Source organism: Portunus trituberculatus, chromosome 39 (genome assembly GCF_017591435.1).
Source record: "Portunus trituberculatus isolate SZX2019 chromosome 39, ASM1759143v1, whole genome shotgun sequence".
Lineage (NCBI taxonomy): Eukaryota > Metazoa > Arthropoda > Malacostraca > Decapoda > Portunidae > Portunus > Portunus trituberculatus.
The window spans coordinates 20,949,690-20,975,969 of NC_059293.1; the positions used below are offsets into that span (position 1 = coordinate 20,949,690).

General features: G+C 42.6%; 2 protein-coding genes across 5 annotated transcripts in view; one reads left to right on the forward strand and one right to left on the reverse strand.

The window, feature by feature from the left end:
• LOC123515584 (pseudouridine-metabolizing bifunctional protein C1861.05-like) overlaps positions 1–26,280 on the forward strand; it is a 321,550-nt gene that overhangs the window by 95,627 nt on the left and 199,643 nt on the right. The gene's annotated exons all lie outside the window — the stretch shown is intronic.
• The window catches only part of LOC123515587 (leukocyte antigen CD37-like), a 280,350-nt gene that overhangs the window by 85,998 nt on the left and 168,072 nt on the right, over positions 1–26,280 (reverse strand). For 2 of the 3 annotated variants that reach the window (XM_045274342.1, XM_045274341.1), the window contains exon 3: positions 12,864–12,875. The exons of the other annotated variant lie outside the window; for it this stretch is intronic. The gene's annotated coding sequence lies outside the window, so the exon portion shown is untranslated. The remainder of the gene's footprint in view (positions 1–12,863; positions 12,876–26,280) is intronic. 3 annotated transcript variants of the gene reach the window in all.

Genomic DNA, 26,280 nt, shown 5'->3' on the forward strand with positions numbered 1-26,280 from the left:
TGTTACAAAATATAGCACAAAATAATGCATAGAAACATGTCTTGAGAGTCGCTGTTCTTTTTAAACATCTTCACGTTGAAATAGTTATGTTAGTTGCCTTAATGGTCTGTGTTAGGAGTGATATCCCCTTCAGTTCTGATTTACTTTTCATCTTGAGTTTTGAGTGTGATTAGATGGTTTTACTTACATTAGGAAGGCTCTATGGAGGTCAGAAGATTAATGGCTAGACTTTTCACTATTTTAACCCCCCTCATGAGTTCCCGAAGCTGTGTAAAATCACTGAATAGTAAGTATAATCAATATATCCCCTTCGATACTGGGCCACATTTTTATCTTGAGTTTTGGGTGTGATTAGACAATTTTACTTACATTAGAAGGCTCTATGGAGGTGAGAAAATTAATGGCTAGACTCTTTACTATTTTAACCCCCCTCGTGAGTTCCCGAAGCTGTGTAAAATCACCAAATAGTAAGCATAATCAGTATGGAAACGCGTCATGATACTGGAGGGGTTGAGGCGAAGGTTCTCCAGCAGTGGCGCCCCGAGTGAGGTCTTATTTCCTGAGTGAATTATCCAAGTTAAAGAAGCGGCGAAGTTTAAAGGAAAAATAAGCCACTTCTCCTGAGTTTCCTATCTGGTGTTGTGTTGCTTCCCCATCAGATGCAAACATTCTCCTTACACTCTTTGCTTCAGTATCATCATCATCATCATCTCCTCCTCCTCCTCCTCCTCCTCCTCCTCCTCCTCCTCCTCCTCTTTCACCTCCTCCTTCATAAATCAATTATTATCTTATCTTTTGTTTTTTCTTTTCTTCATTTCAAAGCAACAATTTCCTCTTCCTGTTCCTGCTCCTCGGTGCGTGGCTCTGCGTCTCTTGTGTTTTCAAACTCTTCTGTGCTTCACCACTACTATTTTCAAAAAGCTTTACTTAAATTTGCACAAGTTATTTTCAAGTTATTTTGCGGTTCTAGAGGCAGAGTGACAATATTTCTTCATCATTATCTGGAGAAACACTCTAATCATCTCTGTGGTGAGAGAGAAGAATGTATAAGATTGTTTTTTATGGTTCTAGAGGCAGAGTGACAAGATTTCTACGTTAATAACTGGAGAAGCACTCTAAGAACTCCGTTAATCATCTCTGTGGCCTTTGAAAATAGTCGTGGTGAGAGAAGAATGCTTTTCAAGATTTTTTATGATTTTAGAGGCAGAGTGACAAGATTTCTGCATTATTAACTGAAGAAACACTTAAAAATCCTGCTAATCGTGTCTTTGGCCTTTGAAAATAATCGTGGTGAGAGATAAGATTGTTTAAAAGGTGTTTGTTTTACTGTTCTAGAGGCAGAGTGACAAGATTTCTATATTATTTACTGGAGAAACACACTTAAAAATTCGGCTAATCATCTCTGTGGCCTTGGAAAATAGTCGTGGTGAGAGAGAAGAATGTTTTAAGACTGACATGATTTCTATATTATTAACTGGTGAAACACTCTTGAACACCCCGCTAATCATCCCTGTAGCCTTGGAAAATAGACGTGGTGAGAGAGTAAAGCGTTTCTGAATACTGACCTCTGTGCTTTCTCTTCCTTTCTCGTGTTAGTCTACTTGTTTCTTCATATTTCTTGTCTTATCTATCCAATCTTTCGTCTCTTTCACTCCTTCATCTGTCTAACTTCCAGCTTTCTGTCTTTATTCATTCCTTTTCTTCCTCTCCTCCTTCATTTATTCACTCATTTATCCAATTCTCCTTTTCTGTCAATCTTACTTTCTTCTTACATTCATTTATTCCTCCCTTCCTTCCTTCCTTCCTTCCGTCTTTTCCTTCCTCCCTCTTTATCCTCACACTCTCCATTTTACCGCCTTTTACCACTCTGACACATTTCTTTCCTCTCTACACCAACATCTACAATAAAATAGCCTATGAACTACCCCTCTGTTCTTTCGATCTCCTTATACTTCCTTATATACTCTTCATTCTTGCTATTCTCCTTCAGTCCATCCCTTCTTCAACCTCTCTTCAATAACCAAGCCTAGAAATCACCCCTCTGGTCTTTCAATCTCCATATACAACCTTATATTCACTTCGTACTTGCTATTCTCCTGCAGTCCAACCATTCTTCAACCTCTCCCTTCCCTTCCACCCACCACTCCATCCACCCACCCAAGCAGTCCTGAGGCAGGGACGAGGGAAGTAAGGTTACGTCAGGTCAGGCGAGGTAGGGCCTGGTAGGGTGGTTCTATTTGGCGCATAACCCGACGCAGTAATGAAGGACGGTGTTGCATTATTCATGTCACTCCGTTATGCTCCTTCATGCTTCCTCTGTGTGAGCGACGCGGCGACCGTAACCTCATCACACCTCCAGCAGGCGGCAGGAACGAGCGGCGGGAGAGACGAGGAAGAGTGAGAGGGAGAGAGAGATGGTGAGGGACAGAGGGAGGCAGAGAGAGGAGGGAGTTATGAAGGAAAAGAAGGGAGAGAGGGGAGGAGGGAGAGGCAGAGGGGGAGAGAGGGAAAAGGAGAGGGAGAATGAGAGGGATGAGAAGAGAGAGTGAGAGAGAGAGAGAGAGAGAGAGAGAGAGAGAGAGAGAGAGAGAGAGAGAGAGAGAGAGAGAGAGAGAGAGAGAGAGAGAGAGAGAGAGAGAGAGAGAGAGAGAGAGAGAGAGAGAGAGAGAGAGAGAGAGATGAAAGTGTATGTCTGTATTTGCTTTACAGTTTTATTATTTGATGAAGATGTATATTGCATGCTTTAATTAATATATTCTCTCTCTCTCTCTCTCTCTCTCTCTCTGCCCAATATTTCTCCCATTTGTTCTTCCTTTGTGTTTTTTTGTGTAATGTTTTGTTTCTTTCTTCCCCAGGTGAGTGTTCTTGAGTTCCTTGCCTTAGTACCAGCGCCAGACACACGTGGAAGGTAAGGAAGGAAAGGAAAGGGTAGGGAAGGGAAGGGAAGGAAAGGGGAAGGAAAGAAGAAGGAAAATAGAAGGAAGGGGGAGGGATATATTTAAAGGAAAGGTAGGAAAGAAAAGGAAAGGGAAGGGAAGAAAGAGAAGGGAGGGAAAGGGGAAGGGAAGAAATGGAAAGGAGATGGAAAAGGGGAAGAAAAGGGAAGGCTTATATTTACGGGAAAGGAAAGAAAAGAAAGGGAAGAGAAGGAAGAGATGAAGAACGTAAGGAAAGGGAGAAAGAAGTGAGAAGAACGGGGTCTGGTCATATCCCCCACTGGACATTTTCCTCCTGACATATTCCCCTGCGGTCATATTCCTCCCCCCCCCTTGGACCTATCCTCCCCCGGACATCTCCCCGGCCAAGTTACTCAACTACCAATTCATTCCACCTTTTCTTTCTCTCATGCAGTGGAAGTGTCTGACGTTATCTGCGACATTTAGCCAGGCAGGTGTCCAGGGCGTGTTGCCAGGGTTTGTGGTGGGAGGAGGAGGAGGAGGAGGAGGAGCAGCAAGTCTTGGCGGCGTAACCTTTTAAAGAAGCGTAGTAAGGGAGACAACAGGTGGCTTTCTCTCAGTCACTGGTCACTTTTCACAGGAAATATCTCGTGATTCTTGTTCCTTCTTGTCTCTCATAGCTGGTTGACGTCTTCTGGTTACCTTCGACTTAATTTTGGTGTGTGTGTTTTGGAGTCATGGTTGTGTCATGTGGTTCTAATGTATGTATTCAGAAACGTCTTCCCTTCTCACTACGACAATTTTCCCAAGGTCACAGAGACAATAAGCTGAGTTTTCAAGACAGTTTCTCCTTTTAATAAACTAGAAATCTTGCCAATCTATCACCAGAACAATAGAAATACTCTTAAAAACACGAATATCTTCATCTGGAGCCTTTGAAAAGTAGTGACACCTTACTCTCTCACTACGACGATTTTCCAAGTCCATAGACAACAAGCCGAGTTTTCAAGACAGTTTCTCCTTTTAATAAATTAGAAATCTGGCCAATCTATCACCAGAACAATAGAAATACTCTTAAAAACACTAGTATCTTCATCTGGAGCCTTTGGAAAGCATTGATGGTGAGACAGCAAAGTGTTTTAGAATATGGCCCTGAGTTTCAAAGGATGTAGATGGATAGGAAGGTCAAAATATAAGAGGCATTGCAAAAAGCTGTTTGAAAGATGCATTGTTCGTTCTATATTGGCTTCAGTTCTCTTGTTTCTTTATTAAATACTTCTTGACTGATTTCCTTCACCACCTGTCACTTTGTTCTCTTTCTTTTCATTCTCTCTCTCTCTCTCTCTCTCTCTCTCTCTCTCTCTCTCTCTCTCTCTCTCTCTCTCTCTCTCTCTCTCTCTCTCTCTCTCTCTCTCTCTCTCTCTCTCTATCTATCTCTCTCTATCTATCTATCTATCTATCTATCTATCTATCCCCCCTACATATCACATTTTATCTTCAGCATCTCCTTAATTAAACTAGAAGAAATTGTCTGGTGTCGTTTCAAAGTATGCTATCGATAATAAGCCAATGACACTCGAGATAGCTGATCAATATTCCAGATTCTTTAGTGGCTATTGTTATATTTTGCCTCAGTGAGATCCCGGCAGAGTCTCAAGATACTTCTCAAACTTTGGCTAATCCTTTTGTTACGTTTTCTTTTGGATTTTCAGTAACGTTTCTTTTTTTTTTTTATAGCCGCCCTTGACCAGTATCTGTCGTGCGTGTAGAGAATGCGTGCTTTTGTTAGGTAAAAAGTGCTGTTTTCTTTGCTATGGCTTCACTTGGCTTTGAGTCTACGAGGTACGAATATTTCAACTCCTTTTTTTAGCTGTTTTTTTTCCTACAATGATCCTCTTAAGCCTTTATCATTTCCCGACTCCCAGTACACCTTTGGCAGCCTCTCCCTCCCTCACCCACCTTTGTTTTCCTTCTAGCCTTTATCATTTCCCGACTCCCAGTACACCCTAGGTAGCCTCTCCCTCACCCACCCACCTTACGTCTTTGTTTTTCTCCTCACTCCCTCCTCCTCCCTATCCTTCATTTTTTCTTTCTCTCTCTCTCCTGTTTCCTACCCCCTGTGTGTGTGTGTGTGTGTGTGTGTGTGTGTGTGATGTACTTATTCTAATCACTATTTCTCTATCTATTATGTGGATGGTTGATAGTCTCTCTCTCCCTCTCCCCCTCTTTCTCTCCACTCTTTCCTACCCTCCCACCTTCCTCCCTCTCCTCCACCCTCCATCCGTCTGACTGCTTGCCTCTCATAACTTCCCTCCCTTCCTCCCTCCCTCTCTCCCTCCCTCCTTATCATCTCCTTTCCTCCATCCTCTCTCTCTCCACGCCCCCGCAGAACCTTGACCTACTTTGATATAATTGAATAGGTCTCCCCGTCCTCCTCCTCCTTCTGTGTGTGTGTGTGTGTGTGTGTGTGTGTGTGTGTGTGTGTGTGTGTGTGTGTGTGTGTGTGTGAATCAGTTTATATCTATCCATCAGACTTTATCATTCTCTTCCATATGTCAATTTTGTGCAATGATTGTGTTATTCAGTTAAAGGGAATAGCATCAGCCTACAATTTTGACTACACCACCACCACTACCACTATTACCCATATCATATTAACTAGAAGCTTTTAAACTATAGTGCAAATGTGGCTCAAATGTGTTTCAGAATAGCCTTAAACCTTCTTAACACCTTCAAAACTATGACGCGTTTTCATATTCATTCTGGTTACTTTTTGGCGATTCTATACAGCTTCAGAAACTTATGTGGGGGGGATTAAAATAGCGAAGACTGTTACCATTAACCATCTGACCTTCATAGACCCTTCCTAATGTCAATAAAATCGTCTAATTACACCCAAAATTCATGATAAAAATGTGTTCCAGTACTGAAGGAGTTAACATCCAAACTGCCCATGAGGTAATTTAGTCTGTTTGGGAGGCGTAGAAGTGTCTCTCTAGGCCATTTGGTGCAGGACGGCCCGGCACCTGCTGAAGAGCCTGAGGTGAGCACACTCCGGGTTATTAGAGCCCTTTAGCCGGTAACTGAGCGAGAGCGTTGAAGAGCCTCGGGTGGGGGTAGCCTTGGGGAGCCTTCATGCCTCTAAAACTTGTCCTGAATGAACACTTGTGAGTCTTCAGAAGGACAGGGAGGGGGAGGAGACGAGAGCTTTAATTAGGGGCCTCACGCAGTCTTTTAAGAGCCGGGGACGCCGGGGACAGTACCAGTAAGAGGAGGACGAGGAGGAGGACGAGGATGCGGTGCAAGGAAATGGTGTTTTTAAGCGAAATACTCATTGAAGCGGTTGTGTGTGTGTGTGTGTGTGTTGCGGTGAGGAGTGGCGATGTGGCGCGGGAGAGATTGCAAGGTGGCGGTGCAGTGAGTGAGGCAGAGAAGGAGAGAGGGAGGGAGAGAGAGAGAGGGAGGGGGATTTCAAGGGATTTTATCTCCAAGAAGATTAGAGCACAGAAGGGGAGGATTGGCAAGGGTGGTGATGAGAGTGGCTAGATGCTGGAGCTGTGGCTGGCTGGCTCCCTGACTGGCTTCCTGGTTTGGTCTGAAGAAATAACTGGCTTGAGTGCAGTGAAGGAGTGACTGGCTTGACTGGTTTGAGTGTCTTTCTGGTCTGCCTGGTTTGCTATTTTACTGGTCTGGTTTGAGATGTGGTGTGATGGTCTGGCTGGAGATATGGTGACTAATTGGTCTGGAGAGAAGGAGGGAGACTGGCTGAAGGTAGTGTTTGGCTGGTTGGCTGGAAGGAGAGGAGACTGGCTACGGTGGAATGTCTGGCTGACTGGAAGGGAGAGAGACTGACTACTGTGGAGCGACTGGCTGGCTGACTGGAAAGGAGAGAGACTGGCTACTGTTGGGTGATTGGCTGGCTGGTTGGAAGGAAGGGAGACTGCCTACGTTGCGGTGTCTGGGTGATTGACTGGAAGGGAAGGTGAGTGGCTGGTCTGAGTGAGAGAAATGTGTCTTGCTGGCTGATAGAAGGATGTTTGTAATGTATCCTTCTTGCCTTCTTTATTAAATGACTAGTTTCTTAAGACATATGTGATAATAATACGTGGTTTTCGGGCGTAACTTTTTTTTCCTAGGGATTTATGAAGGACTAGTGTAAGTGAGTGACGTAAGAGGTTAATAAGTGACGCAACTCATTGAGAAGTGATGAAGTGACGAAGTGATGGTGGTGATGCGGGCTGGCTGCTGCTTTCAACTCCCTGAGGAGGACGATTCCGTGACATGGGCGCCGTCACTCAGCCGTCAGTGATGCAGGGCAGGGCTGGAGGCTGGACAAATAATAAGGACTTGCAGACAAAGGGAGGCCAGGGATGGGAGAGATAAGAGCGGCCCCTGACAAAGGAGTGGGAGGGTCGGGATGACAGTGATAAGAAGGGCGTCCCCTGGGAAGGAAACTAGAACTTCTTCCATACAGGGAGAGACACGCGACAGGACGGTTCATCACAAAGGGAGGAGGAGCGCTGCGTATGAAGGGACAGGGGACGACGGGAGGGAAGGACAATGCGCAGAGATGACAAAATGCAGGACAGTGGCGAGGGGGCGTGACGAGAGATGAAGGATACGGCAGTACCTTCTTAAGTTTCCTATAAAGGGGAGAAAGACGTGATTCCTTTCTTATTCAATATTGGAGATCAGTTTATCAGTCGTCTTTGTTGCTATTACTGAGGGATTCTGAGTTTTAAATCTTTATGTTATGATTCCGAGGTTCCATTCTCTCCACTGTTGGTATTGAAGGAAGTCTAACAGAGATAGCGGGATGTGTAGGTTGAAGGTGTGAGTGAATACATGAGTGACTAGATACATATTTCGCAGTAACCATTCACTATACACTACATTATATGCCACAGTAACTTTAACCCCTTCAGTAATGAGACTCATTTTACCTTGAGATTTGTGTACCATTAGACTTTTTATTGACATTAGGAAGGGTCTATGGAGGTCAGAAGATTAATGGCCAGAGTCTTCACTATTTCAATATCCCACATGAGTTTTTGAAGCTGTAGAAAATCACCAAATAGTAACTAGTATGAATATAGAAACGCATCATGGCACTGAAACGGGATAATTTACCTTGAGATATGCGTACAATTAGACCATATTATTGACATTAGCAAGGGTCTATGGAGGTCAGAAGATAAATGGCTGTAGTCTTCACTATTTCAAGCCCCCACATGAGTTTCTGAAGCTGTACAAAATCACCAAATAGTAACTAGAATGAATATGGAAACGCGTCATGGTACTGAAAGGGGTTAATAGGCAAAAAAAATCAATTATAGGGCCATGAAATTTAGTAATACAACACCATGGTAATCGATTAGACTGCGAATCTATTTATCTTTTCAGCCGAACGTGAGCTGCATAGGAGAGCAACCCACGGGCGGAACAGATTGGTTTGGTTATTCGATGTGTGGACCCGATTGCGCGATTTTCAGGGTAGTTGAACAGGGATTTGTTTTTGGGTAAAGATTAATCGAGATTCAGGGTATGGAGGGGTGAGTCAGTGAGTGTGTGAGTGAGTGTGAGTGAGGCAGTCAGGCAGGTAGGCAGTCACGCTTACAGGTATTGTCTGAGTGACGCATCGATGGTCAGGTTATATTATTGCTGTTTTCTTTCTTGTTTTTCCTTTTTTTTTTTTATCTCATGTGGTCTTTCTTTTCTTTCTTTTTTATTTCCTTTCAAAGATTATTGTTTTCTTTCATCTTTATTTTTATCTCACATGATCTTCCTTTTTACTTTATATTTCCTTTAAAAGATTACTGTTTTCCTTCAATCTCTACGATCTTCCTTTCCCTTAACTTTATAATTCCTTTACCATCTTTCGTCCATTACAATCACGTTTTCACTACAGTTTCTCTTTCCTATCTCTATATTCTACCCTTTCTTCACTGTTTTTACTTCACTATCACCACTCCTTACTCCTTCCATTCACATTCACACACACAAATCTCAAGGTAAAAATGTGTCCCAGTATTGAAGAGGTTAGCATCACAACTATCGCTTCTCGTATCTCTCCTTCTACAAGACCTGCTTCCTCTTTCATCTCCTCCCCAGCACCAGTACCTATCGTCACTCCCGAGCACACAGGTTAACGAACTCCTCCGCCTTATCCCCCTCCAGGAGTTTCTGTTCTGATTACACTGAGCGGGTCTTGAGTTGGAGCCGAATTCCTTACATTTATAATGCAATTTACGGAGCAACAGAATGGAGCAGCCAGTGAAATGAGCCGCACATCCATTCATGCTCCATTCACCAGCATACTAACTAACTGACGCCCTAAACAAACCCGCTTGCATTGACAACACGCGTCTGTTTTCTTGGCTGCATCTTGCTTCGACGTGTTTTCTGTCTTATCTTTCACTGTTTCACCTTTACTTGCTTTACCTAACTCTCTTTTGGTTCTTAAGGTTTTGGTGTCTTTTTCATTGAATTCTGTCGTGTATTTTCTGCTTTTCTGTTACCGGACCACCGCATAGTTAATGAAACCTTCAACTCAACACAGCCGTGAGTTTTGACAGATCAACAGCGCAGGGAACAGATTCTGAAACACATCTGAGACGCAACTCCACTACTTTCAAATGGCTCTACTCAAAGCTACACTGATTTCTGAGGCTTATTTTATGGTTCTAGTGGCAGATTAACATTTCTACATTACCAACACAAAAAACACCCGTGAGAACCAAACTAAATCACCTCTGTAGTCTTTGAAATTTCTCGTGGTGACCGAGCAAAGAGTTTCAAATAGCCGGTTTGTAATACTTTAGGCCATATTCAGAAATGCCTTGCTCTCTCACCACGACAATTTTCTAAGGTCCCAGAGACAACCAGCAGAGTTTTTGAGGCATTTTCTTCTTATAATAAACTAGAAATCTTGCTAATCCATCACCAGAACCATAAAAATACCCTAAGAACATGAGTATCTTCAACTAGAGCCTTCCAAAATAGTCGTCGTGAGCGTTTCTTAATACGAGCCTTTTATATGAGACAAGGTATAAGCAATCCCGAGAACCAAGCTAATAATCTCTGTAGCCTTCGGAAAATAGTCATAGTGAGGGAGCAGACTTTCTGAATATGAGCCTAAGCCGCGACCTGAGGTAAAAAGATCAGAGGGTAGATAAGGAGGCGCGTGGGAGGCAGCTCTGAGTGTTGCCTGGTGACGGAGTGAGCGCCTCCCAGCACGGCCTAAACTCTCGTCATTCCCACCAACTCTCTGAAAGCCAAGTATTCTTCACGGCCTTGCTTCCCGCGGCGCCTCAACTTACTGTACTTAGCGAAGGGGAAAAGGAGGAGGGAAATTACGGCGCACGACGGGGAGGGAAGTCCGCTGAGGGGAAAAATAAAGGGGAATGTTGGAGGTCAAATTTATGAGTGAGTTTCCAGTGATGAGTTTAATTAATTTGTTTTTGTTGGATTGGTTAGTTTGTTTGTGTGTTTCGTTTATTTTTTTTTATTTCTTGTATTTTATTCGTGGTTTGTTTTATTCATTATGTTATTCTTGTTTATTTTTCACGATTGATAAGTTGTGTTTAAATATTCGCTTGATTTTTTTACACTTTTCTCTCCAATTCATGGTTTAATTCACTCACTTCTGTATTTATTATCATTATTTTACTTAAACACTTCACTTCTTCCTTATTCTAACACTCTTTTCTATCTTACCCTTTTTGTCATCCAACTATTCCTGTTTTATTTTCATCTTCTTCCCATTTCTATCATCTTCTATCCCTATTCTATTCCTAACATCCTTCCAATCCTTTTAATTTACCTTTTACCATTCTATTATTCCCACTCCATTATCATCATCCTCCCACTTCTATCATCCTTCTATCCCCAATCCTTTTTTATCCACCCAATTTTTTCACTTTACCTATTTCCAATCCTACTATTATCCTTATATAACTGATAACTTCCCTCACATATGCACACTTCCTATATAAACCCTCGTACATTATCGATGATCTGATACTGACTGCCATTCACGCAAGGACAGTGAGGTGAGGGGGCGGCGGTGGCTGACTGCATGAGTGGGAGGCGAGAGTGGCACCCCTACTGACTAACACATGGATGCTTTTATGATAATGGCAAGAGGCAGCGCGGTAACTCCGGAGTCTGCAGCGTAGGGAATGTAATGGAATGGCCGTCTAGGGGCTTGCTAGTGGTAGTGGTGGTGGTGGTGGTAGTAGTGGTTGTGGTAAGTTGGTGGTGGTGGTGGTGGTTTTAGAAATGTAAGCAACAGTTAAGATAATGATGATGGTGAAGATGGTGATAATGTAGTAGTAGTAGTAGTAGTAGTAGTAGTAGTAGTAGTAGTAGTAGTAGTAGTAGTAGTAATACGAATGCACCTTCCTACGAGAGACAAAAATGTTTAATACAACTTTGAATCTCGGTCAGCATGCAGGGATGGAAAGGCAAGCTGGGAGTGAAGGCCGCGCGTGTCTGTGGCCTGCCAGAACCAGATAGGGCGGCGCGGCGAGGCCCACACCGCCGTGCAATCCTTCTTTTTGACTGATTATTGTAATTTCTCCCCTGTCTGATGCCTCGATTTCTCTCTCTCTCTCTCTCTCTCTCTCTCTCTCTCTCTCTCTCTCTCTCTCTCTTCTCATAATGATGTGTAAATTGTAGTGGGAGGAGGAGTAAGAGGAAGAAGACGACGATGAGGAGTAAGAGGAAGAAGACGACGATGAGGAGGAGGAGGAGGAGGAGGAGTTGGGGGAGGAGGAGGGGAAAGAGTCGAAAGAACACCAATACAGGAAGAGAAAGAGGAGGAGGAGGAGGAGGAGGAGGAAAAGGAGGAAGAATATCAGCAAGAAGAGGAAGAGGAGGAGAAGGAGGAGGAAGACTAGTATGTGAAGAAACAAGAGGCGCAGGAAGAGGAAGAATAGCAGAAAGACGAGGAGAAGAAAGAGAAGAAGAAGAGCATCACCAGGAGAAGAGGATGGGAGGAGGAGGAGAGGAGGAGAAGGAGAAGGAGAGGAGGAGAAGGAGGAGGAGGAGGAGAAGGAGGAGGAGGAGGAGGAGGAAGAGGAGGAGGAAGAGGTGCCAATCATAAAATCAGTGATGAATGAAGCAGGAGAAGACAAGATGATCTGTAGCGGGTCAAGAGAGAGAGAGAGAGAGAGAGAGAGAGAGAGAGAGAGAGAGAGAGAGAGAGAAAATTTCACTCCTTTGATATTCATGTTGCGCTCCCCAAAAAATATTAGATTTTCATGAACAGGGAAACAAGAAGGAAGGAAGAAAGGAAGGAAGGAAGGAAGGAAGGAAGGAAGGAAGGGATATAGAGGAGGAGTAGGAGGAGAAACCATAGAAGTGGTAAGATACTATAAAGGAAGGAAGGAGAGGAGGAGACGAAAGAAATGAAGAAGGATGCATCATAAAGCTGGGAGGACGACATGAAGAAAAGTAAGGAAAGGAAGGAAGGAAGGAAGGAAGGAAGGAGGCGGAAGGAGAGACGGAGGAAGCATTTAAGAGGATTTTAAAGCGATATGAAGGAAGGAAAGAAGGAAAGGAGAAACAAGACATGGAAAATTTAAAGAGAATAGGAGGAGTGGCAAGTATCCTATAAAGTTAATAAAGAAGAGAGAGAGAGAGAGAGAGAGAGAGAGAGAGAGAGAGAGAGAGAGAGAGAGAGAGAGAGAGAGAGAGAGAGAGAGGCAGGGTAAGGAAGGAATGAGAAGTAATGCAGAGAGGACGCTGTAAAGATGACACTCCGTTCTGGCTGGTGGCGGCGCAACAGTTTGGGTCATTGTCGGTGTCAGGAAGGCGGCAAAGCGTGGAGGAAGCCGGGACTGGATGTCCATAAGGAGGAAGGAAGGAAGGAAGGAAGGAAGGAAGGAAAAAAGGAAGGAAGGAAGGAAGGAGGGAGGAAAGGAAAGAGGAGGATGTAAAGATTCGAATGGTATTTATTTTCACCTCTCTCTCTCTCTCTCATTTAATTCTTTCACTGCGATACGAAACCGTTCACCTCTTCAACCCTTTCAGTATCATGACCATATATATTCTTTTTATTATTTGGCATTCTATACAGCTTCAGAAACTTATGTGGGCGATTAAAATAGTGAAGTATTTGGCCATTAACCTTCTGACCTCCATGCAAATAAAATCGTCTAATCACACCCAAAACTCATGATAAAAATGCGTCTCTGTACTGAAGAGGTTCACATCACCAGGAACAATGCATGATTTCTTTATAAGTATGTGCAGGGAAGAATGGGAGTAAAAAGCATAGAGTTGGGGATTTCTACACAGTTTAAAGATTGGAGGTGGCTGTAGAATAAATAAAGAGGTCTCAGGGTGATTGATTATGAAGGAAAAGTGTACCAAACAGCAGAAAAAAATGTTGATAGCGAAAATTTTGGTGGTTCACTTTTATTATTTTGAAAGGAAGGAAGGAAGGAAGTAAAAAAAGAACGAGCTGTCTTTATCTTTTCCTCTTCTATTCAATTGTTAGAGGAAATGTGGTTTTATTATTAAAGTTAAGCTATTTTAGACTATTACATGATTTATGTGTCTCATAAAGATTGTATTTCTTATCTGGAAGGAAAGAAAGAGTTAAAAAGTGAAGGATATCTATTTTTTACTATTTTTTCTGGTTAATGAAGGAAATGTACGGTTTCATCATTATTTTTGTTACTTTTATTATCATTATTAGTTAGAATGTTTTATAATTTAGACGTCAAATAAAGCTGCGATATTGACGTAAAAAGAAAGGAAGGAAAGACGAAGTAATAAATGAATAAGAAATGAGAAATATATGTATGGATTTGTCACTAACCCCTTCAGTACAGGACGCATTATTTACCTTCATTTTTGGGTGTGAATAAACGGTTTACTTTGCGTTAGGAAGGGTCTATGAAGGTCAAAAGATTAAGGGCCACAGTCTTCACTATTCTAATCCCCACATAAGTTTCTGAAGCTGTATAAAATCACCAAATGAGCAGAATGAATATGAAAACGCATCCTGGTACTGAAGGGGTCAAATATTGATAAAAGTTACAGGCATTACTTGAGTCACCAAATACTGACACAAACTCTGCATTTACCAACCTGCAAGTGACAGTAATGAGAGGTATAATCATATTGTGGCTTTGCGAATGAAGGGCCTCGGGTAGCAAATCTTTTAGCATCACCCTTCACCCTTCATCCTTCACCCTTCACCCTTCCTCTCTTCCTTCCATTCTCCGCCACTTAGTAGAAATTCTAATGTAATCCGCAGCATTCTTTCATTTGATTTGTCTGGTTTTTTTTTCTTTTTTTAGAGTCATCCATTACCCGAGTCATCAAATCCTGACCTAAATTCTGCATTTCCCGCTCTGCAAGTGACAGTAATGAGAGGTATAATCATTGTGGCTTTGCGGATGAAGGGCCTCGGCGCAGCAAATCTCTTAGTTCTTTTGACGCGCGGCGAATAAAGTGAATCAGAAAATGTGTGTGTCGTGACGTGACGGGAATGGATGATCGGATTGGGAAGCGCGCGGGACAACATACAAAGTGGGGGCAACATTATTCACGTGTTGTCGGGAGTGTCAGGTGCGTGACATTATCATTGTTTTCCTGGGATTGAATACGGTGGGGGATAACAAGAGTGGGCGGGATGCTGCGGCCACACACACACGTCCACCCACCGACTAGCCACAGCCCACAGCCCACTGCCCACCACTCACCACTCACTTCCTACTGTTCACTGCTCTCCGCTCTCTGTTCCCCTGCCTTATCTCTCTAACACGTGTTCTGAATCGCTTTGCTCTCTCACCACGATTATTTTCAAAGGCCACAGTGATGATAAGCAAGGTTCTCAAGACTGTTTTTCCCGTGAGTATTGTAGAAATCTTGGTAATCTCTCTCTGCAACCATATAAAATCCTCTTAATATTCCGTCTAACTTCAAATAAAGCGTTGGGTGTAGTGGAGGTACGGCACAGAAGCATTTCAAGACTATTTCTCCTGCGAATCATGTAAAATCTCGTTAATCCTTCATTACAGCCATAAAAACCCGTGCAAGCTCAATTAAAATGTTCTGAACGTTTTAGAGGTGTGGAGGAGATATAATTCAAAATATAGGCGTATTTCTAAAGGCCACAGGGATAGTTAGCTGGTTTTCTCTTGTTAGTAATATGGAATTAGTGCTAATTTCTCACTACAACAATAAAAACAACCTTAAAAACTCGTGTAACCTCAAGTAGAGCCTTGTGAAAGTAGTGGAAGTGAGTTACAGACATGATTCAAAGTGTAGACGTATTTCTAAAGGCCACAGGGATGATAACCTGACTCTCTGTTGGTAATAATATAGAATTGGTGCTAATCTCTCACTACAGCCATGAAAATACCCTTAAAAACCCGTGTAACCTCAACTAGAGCCTTGTGAAAGCAGTGAAGGTGTGGAGCAGACATAATTCAGAATATAGGGATGATTAGCTGGGTTTTTCTTGTTGATAATATAGAAATCGTGCTAATCTCTCACTACAACCATAAAAACACCCTTAAAAACCCGTGTAACGTCAACTAGAGCCTTGTGAAAGTAGTGGTGTGGAGCAGACATAATTCAGAATATAGGGATGATTAGCTGGGTTTTTCTTTGTTAATGATATAGAAATCGTGCTAATCTCTCACTATAACCATAAAAACACCCTTAAAAACCCGTGTAACGTCAACTAGAGCCTTGTGAAAGTAGTGGTGTGGCGCCGATGTGGTTTAGAATTCTGTCACTGTACCAGAACGGGCGATACATTAGCGAGTGGAGGCCGCGCTGCTCATCACCGCTTGACATTTCCATGAGAGTGTGACGAATGTAATACTGAAAAGATTATTACTAAGCCCCGCAGAGCCCTTCCTGGATGACTAGTGTCCGTCTGTCTGCATGTCTCTATTTCTGTTTGTATGTATGTATGTATGTATGTATTCCTGCCTGTGTCTGTTTGTCTGTTTGCCTGTTTGATGTTATACGCTCATCGCTGCAGTGAGGTCTTGTAAGTGGGTCAGACAGCAGGAATTGTAAGTGTATGTGTATCTGTGTGTGTGTGTTTGTGTGTGTGTGTGTGTGTGTGTGTGTGTGTGTGTGTGTGTGTGTGTGTGTGTGTGTGTGTGTGTGTGTGTGTGAGCAGTATATTGTATTTTGCCATTTTATTAATGTATTTCACCTTGTATTATGCTTATTTATCTAGTATTACGTATCATTGTCCATCATGTATTCTGTTGCACCTGCGTCAGTAAACAAAAGAACTACTACTGTGGCTCTGGTGGTCCTGGTGGTAGTGCTTTTACTATTAACATTACTCTGAAACACTTCACTAACTTCAAAAAGTCTAGTTAGAGTTACACAAGATATTAAAACCATTTCCGTTATTTGAGGGACAGATTATCAAGATATCTACATTACTAACTCGACAAACACTCTTGGAAACCCGGCTAATCGTCTCAGTGGCCTTGGAAAGCAGTTGTGGTGAGAGCAAAGGGATTCTGAATACTGGTCATTGGTGTTCCCTCTCTCGTCACTCAGCGCTCATTTCTCGCCGTCCCGTTAGTTGCCGTTAACTCTCGCCATGATCTCAGTTGAATCGAAATAGTTCATTGTTCATTTGCTTTCCTCCTCTCCCTCTTCTGTGTCCCTTCGAGCGTCAGGCATTCAGGTGAAGAGAGAGAGAGAGAGAGAGAGAGAGAGAGAGAGAGAGAGAGGGAGAGGGAGAGGGAGAGGCAGAGAGAGGAACCAAGAACGCATCCAGTCTTTTTCCATGTTTTTCTCCAACAAAGGCTTAAAAACCACGACTCTTTGACCAAGAAATCTTTGCTCTCTCGTGTGCATGTGACCCTTGAGTTCGTAGGCGAGGCAGGACGAAGCAACGGACAGGTCAAGGTGCTCTGAAGGGAGAAGCAGCCGAACAAATCACTTATGCCAGTATTCTAAAACGCTTCACTCTCTCACCATGATTATTTTCAAAGCCCCCAGCGATGTCTAGCCATGTTTTAAAGTGTTAATCTACAACTCTAAGCATCAAAACACCCTTAAAAGCCGGTACATCATCAACTAAAGCCTTTGATATGTAGTAGAGGAGTTGGTAGCAGTGTTTCAGAATGTAGCCCCAAGAAAGACGAGCGCCAAGAACTTCCTATGACGCACGGGAAGGGAGGACGTAAGGCGCTGGTGTGCGAGTATTCCAAGGGTGCTGTGTGCGTCATCAGGAGTGGCTGGGTGGAGGAAGGCACGGGGAAAGGGACGAAGAGGGAGTGGGGGTTTCTTCCAAGGTGTTCAAGGTGAGAAGACAAGGACGGGATCTCTACACTTGGTTACACTGGGAAAGGTGTTTGAATAGGGGGTGAGGAGCAGGCTACATGGGAAATAAGTAGTGCTAAAAGGTTAAGTGTGCTGGGAAAGATGGTAAAAGCAACGAGAGGGAAATAAAAAGACGAAAGGTATGGAAAGTTGTATGAAGGGAGAAAAAGTGAGGAGTGAGTGCTATGGAGGATAGTTTAGGTAGAAGGAAGGGAGGAAAATGCTATGAAGATCTGTAGCAAGTGAGGCACAGAGAAAGAAGGTAGAAATAAGTGCTATAAAGAGATGTTTGAATAGAAGGAAGGGAAGAACTGGTGGAAGGAATGTTATGAAGAGGTGCGTCAAGAGAAGGAAAGGAGGAAAGGCAGAAATAAATGCTACAAGTATGAAGAGTATTTTGAATAGAAAGATGAGAGGGAAAGAAAAAAAATGAGGGATATGAATAGCTGTATTAAGAAGAGAGGAGGGAGAGAGAGAGAGAGAGAGAGAGAGAGAGAGAGAGAGAGAGAGAGAGAGAGTGAAGAAAACGTGCAATGGAGAATAGTATTATGAGAGGGGAAGGGAAATGCAATGAAGAGCTCTGAGTTATATGAAATGGAAAGTGGAGAGAGAGAGAGAGAGAGAGAGAGAGAGAGAGAGAGAGAGAGAGAGAGAGAGAGAGAGGGGAAGGAATAAAGTTAATGGAGAGTTCGTGAGTTTGTGAGTGAGGAGGTGAAGGAGGAAGACAGGTTTGCGAGCGAGGCCGTGGGGAAATGCACCTGGAAAGCAAGAATCACATCAACTCCATTAAATAAACAGCTGACATCTGGACAAAACATCACACACACATACATACACACACACGTACATATAAATAAATGCACCAAAGAGTAGAGAGAGAGAGAGAGAGAGAGAGAGAGAGAGAGAGAGAGAGAGAGAGAGAGAGAGAGAAGTGAAAATATTGAAAAAGTTTTGTTTCGTGGAAAATGTAAATCCGCTTGTAGAAAGTTAGATCTCGCTGAGGTAGCAGAAATGTGCCTAGAGAGAGAGAGAGAGAGAGAGAGAGAGAGAGAGAGAGAGAGAGAGAGAGAGAGAGAGAGAGAGAGAAAAGAAACAAAAGTAGAATCTCTTGACAAAGAAAAATAAATAATAAATAAGACTTGGAAGTAAAATGTGGAATTGTCAGATGTTAAAGAAATGACTCGTGACTAGCAGAGAGAGAGAGAGAGAGAGAGAGAGAGAGAGAGAAAGGCAACAATCAAAGGCCCATGTACGTGTGTGTGTGTGTGTGTGTGTGTGTGTGTGTGTGTGTGTGTGTGTGTGTGTGTGTGTGTAGGAACAAATGCCTGGTGTAATGAAGAGCATAAAGGGAAGATTGGACACGTGACGGAGACGGAGGAGAGGTACAGAGGTTACGGCAATTTCCCTCCCCTCTCTCTCTCTCTCTCTCTCTCTCTCTTCTCTTTGGTGATGAATTTACCGCACGCTTATCTGGCAATATGAAGAGCGTTTCCCGTTTTCTTTTAGATGTGCAAAGCTTTTAGAGGAGAAACTTTAATAAAAAATAAAATCTATCACTTAATTCATTCACATTATTTTAGCTATAGACTTCTACCAACTTCCTTTTATTTTTCTCATGTTTTTTTCTTGTATTTTCCTTATTCTACTGTGGCCTATCACTCAAATTCACTTCCAAACACTGATAATCTTAGCCCTTTCACCTTACACCTTATACCTAGCGAGGCGGTGGTGAGCGAGGGATCGGGCAGACATCCAAAGGTATAGGTTCGAATCCCACTGCTTTAAAGCTCTGCCATTTGTCGAGTGGTTTAAAGTTACCTACATGTCACTATAGCCTTCTGCCAACTTCCTGTATTTTTCTCGTGTTGTTTTCTAATATTTTCTTCCTCCTACTAACACCTATCACTCAAATTCACTTGCAAACACTAATAATCTTATCCCTTTCACCTTACACCAACCTCACACTTCACCAGTTATCCCTGTGGCCTTCGAAAAAACACCCCTTATAAGAGAGAGCAGTGCTGGAAAATATGTATCCTGATTTCTCGAATGTTTATCATCGCGAGGAAAAAGATGAGCGGGCGCAGACAAATTATGGACTGACCTGCATATGAATAAGGGCACCAGTGAAAATATTTTTGCTCTCCCCGGGAAATATGACTCCTTGTAAAAATGTTAGGCTCTAGATGATATGCAGGTGTGTACACGTGGGAGGGAGGGGCTTGTTTACTATGTCATGTGTGTTTTGAGCCGCGTTTTAGGGCATTTTAAGATAGTATGGCATGTTTTAGGGCATTTCAAGACAGTATGGCATGTTTTTAGGACATTTCAAGACAGTATGGCATGTTTTTAAGGCATTTCAAGACAGTATGGCATGTTTTTAGGGCATTTTGAAAGTTTCACATGTTTTAGGGCATTTCAAGAGAGTATGGCATGTTTTTAGGACATTTCAAGACAGTATGGCATGTTTTTAAGGCATTTTACGACAGTTTGGCATGTTTTTAGGGCATTTTAAGATAGTTTGGAATGATTATAGGATGTTTTAAGACAGTGTGGCATGTTTTTAGAGCATTTTAAGACAGTATGGCGTGATTTTAGGGCATTTCATGACAGTATGGCATGTTTTAGGGGATTTTAAGACAATCTGGCATATTTTTAGGCATTTTATAGTACAATGAAAGTGTGTTGTGTGGTGTGTGAGGAGGGAAAGGTAACACATGTTGGGGAAAGGTCAGTAATGGTGTGTGGTGTATTGCAGAAGTCGCAGCAGTAGTAGTAGCAGTAGTAGCAGTAGCAGCAGTAAAAACATCAACAGCAACCCATCCATATATTTTGGTGAAGAAGAAGAAAAAAAAATAGGAGAAAGAATAAGAAAACAAGAGAGAGAGAAGCAGAGATATCGATAGACAGAAGGCAGGTCACGTTCCCGACTCTTAGGCAGGCAGTAATTTCAGGTGCGGGAAGCGAGCCAGGTAAGACAAGCGAGGCAGGGCGAGGCAGGGCGAGGCAGATACACCAGGTGAGGCGGAGCGAAGCAGCTGAGACAGAGCAAGGCAGGGCAAATGTAGGGTCATTTTCTGTCTCCCTCGTGTGTATTGCAGTTTTTCGTTGCTCTGTTTCACTTCATCTTGTTTTCATTCTGGGGACTTCCCGCTTTGCAATTCATGGAGAGGGAGTGACGGGAGGAAGGCTCGCTGGCTGGCTGGCTGGTGGTGGTGGTGGTGGTGGTGGTGGTAGTGGTGGTGAGAGGGAGTGGAAAGCGTGCCTAGTAACAAGTGCATAAGTGGTTTTAAAGATTAATAATGTGTGTGTGTGTGTGTGTGTGTGTGTGTGTGTGTGTGTGTGTGTGTGTGTGTGTGTGTGTGTGTGTGTGTGTGTGTGTGTGTTTCTCTGTCTCTTTGTCTCTGTTTTTCTTTTTTTATCTTTTCTGTTTCTTTCTCTTTTTCTGGTTTGATTATCCTTGTTATTATTGTTTTATTCTTCTTTATTGATAAAGTCTCTCTCTCTCTCTCTCTCTCTCTCTCTCTCTCTCTCTCTCTCTCTCTCTCTCTCTCTCTCTCTCTCTCTCTCTCTCTCTCTCTCTCTCTCTCTCTCTCTCTCTCTCTCTCTCTCTCTCTCTCTCTCTCTCTCTCTCTCTCTCTCTCTCTCGCAAATGCTTACTCTTCATCCTTTCAATGGACCAGTTTTTTCCACCCTTCACTTTTTCCCTTTATTTTTTCCGTCCTCTTCTCACTCCCATCCAATCTCACTGTTCTGCGTTGTCTCGTTGCCTCTGTATCCTCTCTGCAGCTCCCTGTCTCTCTGTGTTCTTCCTTTGTATTCCTTTGGACCCGTTATTTTTTTCTCTCTGATGGTAAGGGAGAGGGAGGTGGAGTATAAGTGAAGGAGTGTTTGCAGAACGTGTTATTTCCCGAAGGGCCGAGGTGTATCTGTAGAAGGGCTCTTTTTGTTACATGTCTTGGTCTTTCCTCTCTTCTCTTCTCTTCTCTTCTCTTCTCTCTTCTCTTCTCTCTCTCTCTCTCTCTCTCTCTCTCTCTCTCTCTCTCTCTCTCTCTCTCTCTCTCTCTCTCTCTCTCCTCGGCTACACCATTTCATAGCTGTGTGTTCAATACTGTTACTGCATAGAAGACTAGTGTGTGTGGTGTGTGTGTGTGTGTGTGTGTGTGTGTGTGTGTGTGTGTGTGTGTGTGTGTGTGTGTGTGTGTGTGTGTGTGTGTGTGTGTGTGTGTGTGTGTGTGTGTGTGTGTGTGTGTGTGTGTGTGTGTGTGTGTGTGTGTGTGTTTTGGAATTTCTTTTGTCGAAATCTGTGCAATATTCAAATCTATGTATTTCTTTTTTCTATCTAACAAAACTACGCTTTTTAAACTGTTTTGCATATTTTTTCGTTTTCTCTCTCTCTCTCTCTCTCTCTCTCTCTCTCTCTCTCTCTCTCTCTCTCTCTCTCTCTCTCTCTCTCTCTCTCTCTCTCTCTAAGTAAAACTACCAGTTGGACCAAATTCACATTAAAGAGAGAGAGAGAGAGAGAGAGAGAGAGAGAGAGAGAGAGAGAGAGAGAATTAAAAAAGGAGAGAAACCGAATTTGATCTAAACTTTCCTAAGAATTTGTAAGTGAATCTTTTAAAATATGGAGTTTAAATATACGAAATGGGCTTCACTGGACTTGAGGCGAGAAGGAGAGTGGTCGACGAGTTTGTTGATAAGATGATTGAGAGAGTTACTCGTTTTCTAATCATCTTTTGGCACCTACGAAGAAAGGTTTGTGATATTTGAGATTACAGCTGAGTGATAGAATAGTGTGAAAGTAGAAAAAGGTGAACGAGGTTTGTTTTCCTTTACTTTCTCTCTCTCGTCTCTCTCGTCTCTCTCTCTCTCTCTCTCTCTCTCTCTCTCTCTCTCTCTCTCTCTCTCTCTCTCTCTCTCTCTCTCTCTCTCTCTCTCTCTCTAACAATAGTGAAAGACAAACATGGAGATCACTAATAGACAGATTTTCCCTTTTTTTTCTTTCTCCTTCTCTCCTCTCCCCCACCCTCTCTCTCTCTCTCTCTCTCACCTGTCTCTAATAAACAAGGGGCACACCTGAGCCTCTCCTAGAACACCTGACCCTTCGTTACGTGTCTACTGCACCTTGTTATTGCCTCGTCTTTTTCTTTATATCCCGTTTTTGTGCCTCATTAACGGCTGAACATATGGCGCTTGTTATTGCTGGATTTCCTTCTTTAGTCCTTCACTTTTATGTCCCTAGAAGCTTTCAGTGTTCTATATTTCAGACTTCTATATTTAGTCTCTGTTTTCATTTAGGTTCGTGTGTTTTTTTTGGGGTTATAAATTGTGAGTCATTCTTCATTTTTTATATTCTACGTCTCTTACTTATTTAGAATTATGTAGTGTTTTTTTTTCTATGATAAATGGTTATGTTAGGAAGAATTAGTCTGTTTTGATAATTTCTTATTTGTACACAATGATCAAACATTAACCCCTTCAGTACTGGAATACTTTCTTACCTTGAATTTGGGTACGATTAGACGATTTTGCTTACATTAGGAAGGGTCTATGGAGGTCAGAAGAGTAATGGCCAGAGACTTTGCTATTCTTATCTCCACACAAGTTTTTTAAAGCTGTATAAAATCACCAAATACTAAGCGGAACGAATAAGAGAACGCGTCATGGTACTGAATTGTTTAATAAAACCCTCTAAAAAAACACGTATTTTGAGATGCACGAACTAATAATAACGAAACTCTTCCTGGAGGTGTCGGAGCTGCTAATCATCGCAGTGTGTGGGAGCAGCAGTCATTAGTACAAAGACAAACACAACATGGCAGCGTCGCGGCGTCAGCACAGCCAGGCGCGCCAGTCACTCTCAGTCAGCGAGGAATCATTTGCACATCCATCACCACAAAATGCTGCAGGGAGTTTTTGGGTCGAGTGTATACATGCAATTAATCTCGCCAAGGGTACAACGTGACTGGAAACGCTTGGCCGGGCTGAGTGAAGGCTTCCTTGACGAAGACCTAACGTGTATTTAAGAGCAAGCCACTCGTGAATCTCGTCAGCGGCCCACGGAGGTCTGAGAGAAAAGAGGCGACACTGCTGCATGTCTGGCCGCCGGGGAGGAGCAGCCGGGGGCGTTCTTGTGATGGTAATCCCGTCAAGTAATCGGATTCGTATCGTGGCTTACGCTGGTACGGGGGATTTGCATCACTTCTGTCTCGCCGAAGCCCGTGTAGAAGTGAGGAACATTGCCGGCCACGTGCGCCTCGCTGCTCTTCACGCTACAAGGGCCGAGGCTGTACAGGTCGTTATAACAGAGGAGGTGGTGGTTAGCATCCTTCACTTTTGCTATCCTACATTGTCTTATAACAAAGGAGGTGGTTAGGTTCCTTCGCCTTTGCTATCCTACATTATTCGTCACATGTTCCTCGCTGCTTCACACACGAGGAAGACTAGATTAGAATTGTATACATAGTTAACCCCTTCAATACTAAGACACATTTTTACCTTGAGATTTGTGTACCATTAGACCATCTCGTTGACGTCTATGGAGGTCAGAAGATTGATAGCCACAGTCTTCATTATTTTAATCCGCACGTGAGTTTCTGAAGCTGTATAAAATCACCAAATAGTAAGCAGAGTCAATTTAAAAACGCGTCATGGCACTGAAAGGGGTTAAAGAAGTGAGGATCCTTCGCCCTGTCTATCCTGCACACACAAGGAAGACTAGAGTTGTATACGTGGTTAAGGAGGTGAGGATCGTTCGCCTTTACTATCCTACTCTTACTGCCTCGCTGCACTATACACGAGAACTGAGCGTTCAATAGCTCGGGAAAACAGTGTGTGATTAAGAGCCTTCCATTTTACTACCCAGCTCGACAAAACAGTAATTCCCAACGAGTTTGCTGGTCTTTGTTCTTCCTCTTTAACCTTTTTTATACCATGTGGGCTTTTCACGGGAATTGATGGGCTAAAGGGGGTACTTTTTTGGTTACCTTCAATCTCAAAGCCCATCCGCTAGGAAACCGTTGCCCCGAGTGAGGAAGCCCAACCTACAATCGAACCTTGTGACTCTGTGGGGAGGCTGGAAGATAAGAAGGCAAATAGATGTACAAAAATATGCATTGGCTTGAGAATTGCGAATGGAGACTTGGTAATAGGGAAGAAATGGCACAGATGAGAGGAATTATTGAGAATATAACCTCAAAAAATGAAAGGGGTAGAAATGAGCGACTTTCCTCCCTCACTCTTTCTCTTTCTCTCTCATTACTACATTCAGCACAGCACAAAACCCCTTCATTTCCTGTTTTGTAGAGGATCTTATAGCCGCAGCAGTGAGAAAGAAAACTATGGTGTAATATTTCTTCTCTAAGTATTCTTAAGATGGAGATGAGGCATAAAACTTGAGAGATTGAAACTGAAGAGGAACTGAAAGGGTAAAGGAAGGATTCTACTGACTTGCACCTTGGGGATTAAGTGAGACCAGTGGATAGAGACAGAACACGGAAGGTGAGGAATGCTAAGACTAAAGGAAAACATTGAAAAGAATAAAGAAAAAGCGATACTGGAAAGTGAATAGAAACAAATGTAGTAATAGAAGCAACATAAACAATACTAATGATAAGAAGTTAGGACACAGAAAGCGAGGAATGCTAAGACAGAAGGAAAAATTGAAAAGAATAATGGAAAGTGGTATTGGAAAGTGAATAGAGACAAGTGTAGCAATAGAAGCAACATAAACAATACTAATGATAAGAAGTTAGGATACAGAAGACGAGGAATGCTTAGACAGTAGGAAAAAGTGAAAGAATAAAGCAAAAACGCGGTATTGAAAAGTGAATAGAGAAAAGTGTAGCAACAGAAACACAACATAGGCAAGACTAATGATGAGAAATACGATACAGAAGGCGAAGATGACACAAACTGGAGACCTGATGCTGTTAAAGGGAAGGTGTTGGAGGCTTACTTGGGGAATAACAGCAAGGCGAGGGAGGAGAGGTGTGAAGTGGAGGGAAAGGGGGACGACAGACGCGTAGCTCAACACCTGATAGTAATAACGCTGAGTCACGGGGCTGGTGTTTGTATACTGCGTCATAAAGCTGGCGTTTGGCGGCGCGGCTGGACCTGACTGGCGCTTTTTTCTTTTTTTCCTGGCCCAGAATCCGAGTGCTGGCCGGAATATCGTTTATCTCGCTACTAAAACCAATGTTATTCTTGAAGAGGGTTATATAGCGAGTCACGCCTCTTGATAATAGGCTCTTGGGATTGTTTTTATTTTGGTACAAGTGATATGTGAGTGTTTATTGGCTATGTCCTCCCTACTAAGACCAATATTATTCCTTATGAAGAGTGTTATATAGGGAATCACGCCTCTTGAAAATAGACTCTTGGGATTGTTTTTATTTTGGTACAAGTGATATGTGTGTGTTATTGGTAATGTCCTCCCTAGTAAAATTGATATTATTCTCTCCTCCCTAAAGAATAACGTGTAGCAAATCACAGCTCTTGATATTAAACTAGAGACTATTGCTCGCTTTATACTTAACGAGGGAAAGAAAAGAACTCATTTGATATCCGAGTGATGGTGGTCATAATCTTTTCTCACGCATCTAAAACTAATATTATTTCCTCCCCTTGTGTAGCAAACAGCAAGTTAATATTAAACTAGAGATTATTGCTTGTTGTATACTTAATGGAGGAAAAGGAAAGAAGTTATTTGGTATCCGAGTGTTGGTGGTCATAATCTTTTCTCACGCATCTAAAATTGATATTATTTCCTCCCCTCGTGTAGCAAACAGCAGTTAATATTAAACTAGAAATCATTGCTCGTTGTATACTTAACTAGGGAAAGAAAAGAACTTATTTGATATCCGGGGTCATATTTTTTTCTCACGCATCTAAAACCATTATTATTTCCTCCCCTCGTGTAGCAAACAGCAAGTTAATATTAAACTAAAGATTATTGCTTGTTGTATACTTAACAAGAGAAAGAAAAGAACTTATTTGGTATCTGAGTGTTGTTGGCCATAATCTTTTCTCGCACATCTAAAACCAATATCATTTCCTCCCCTTG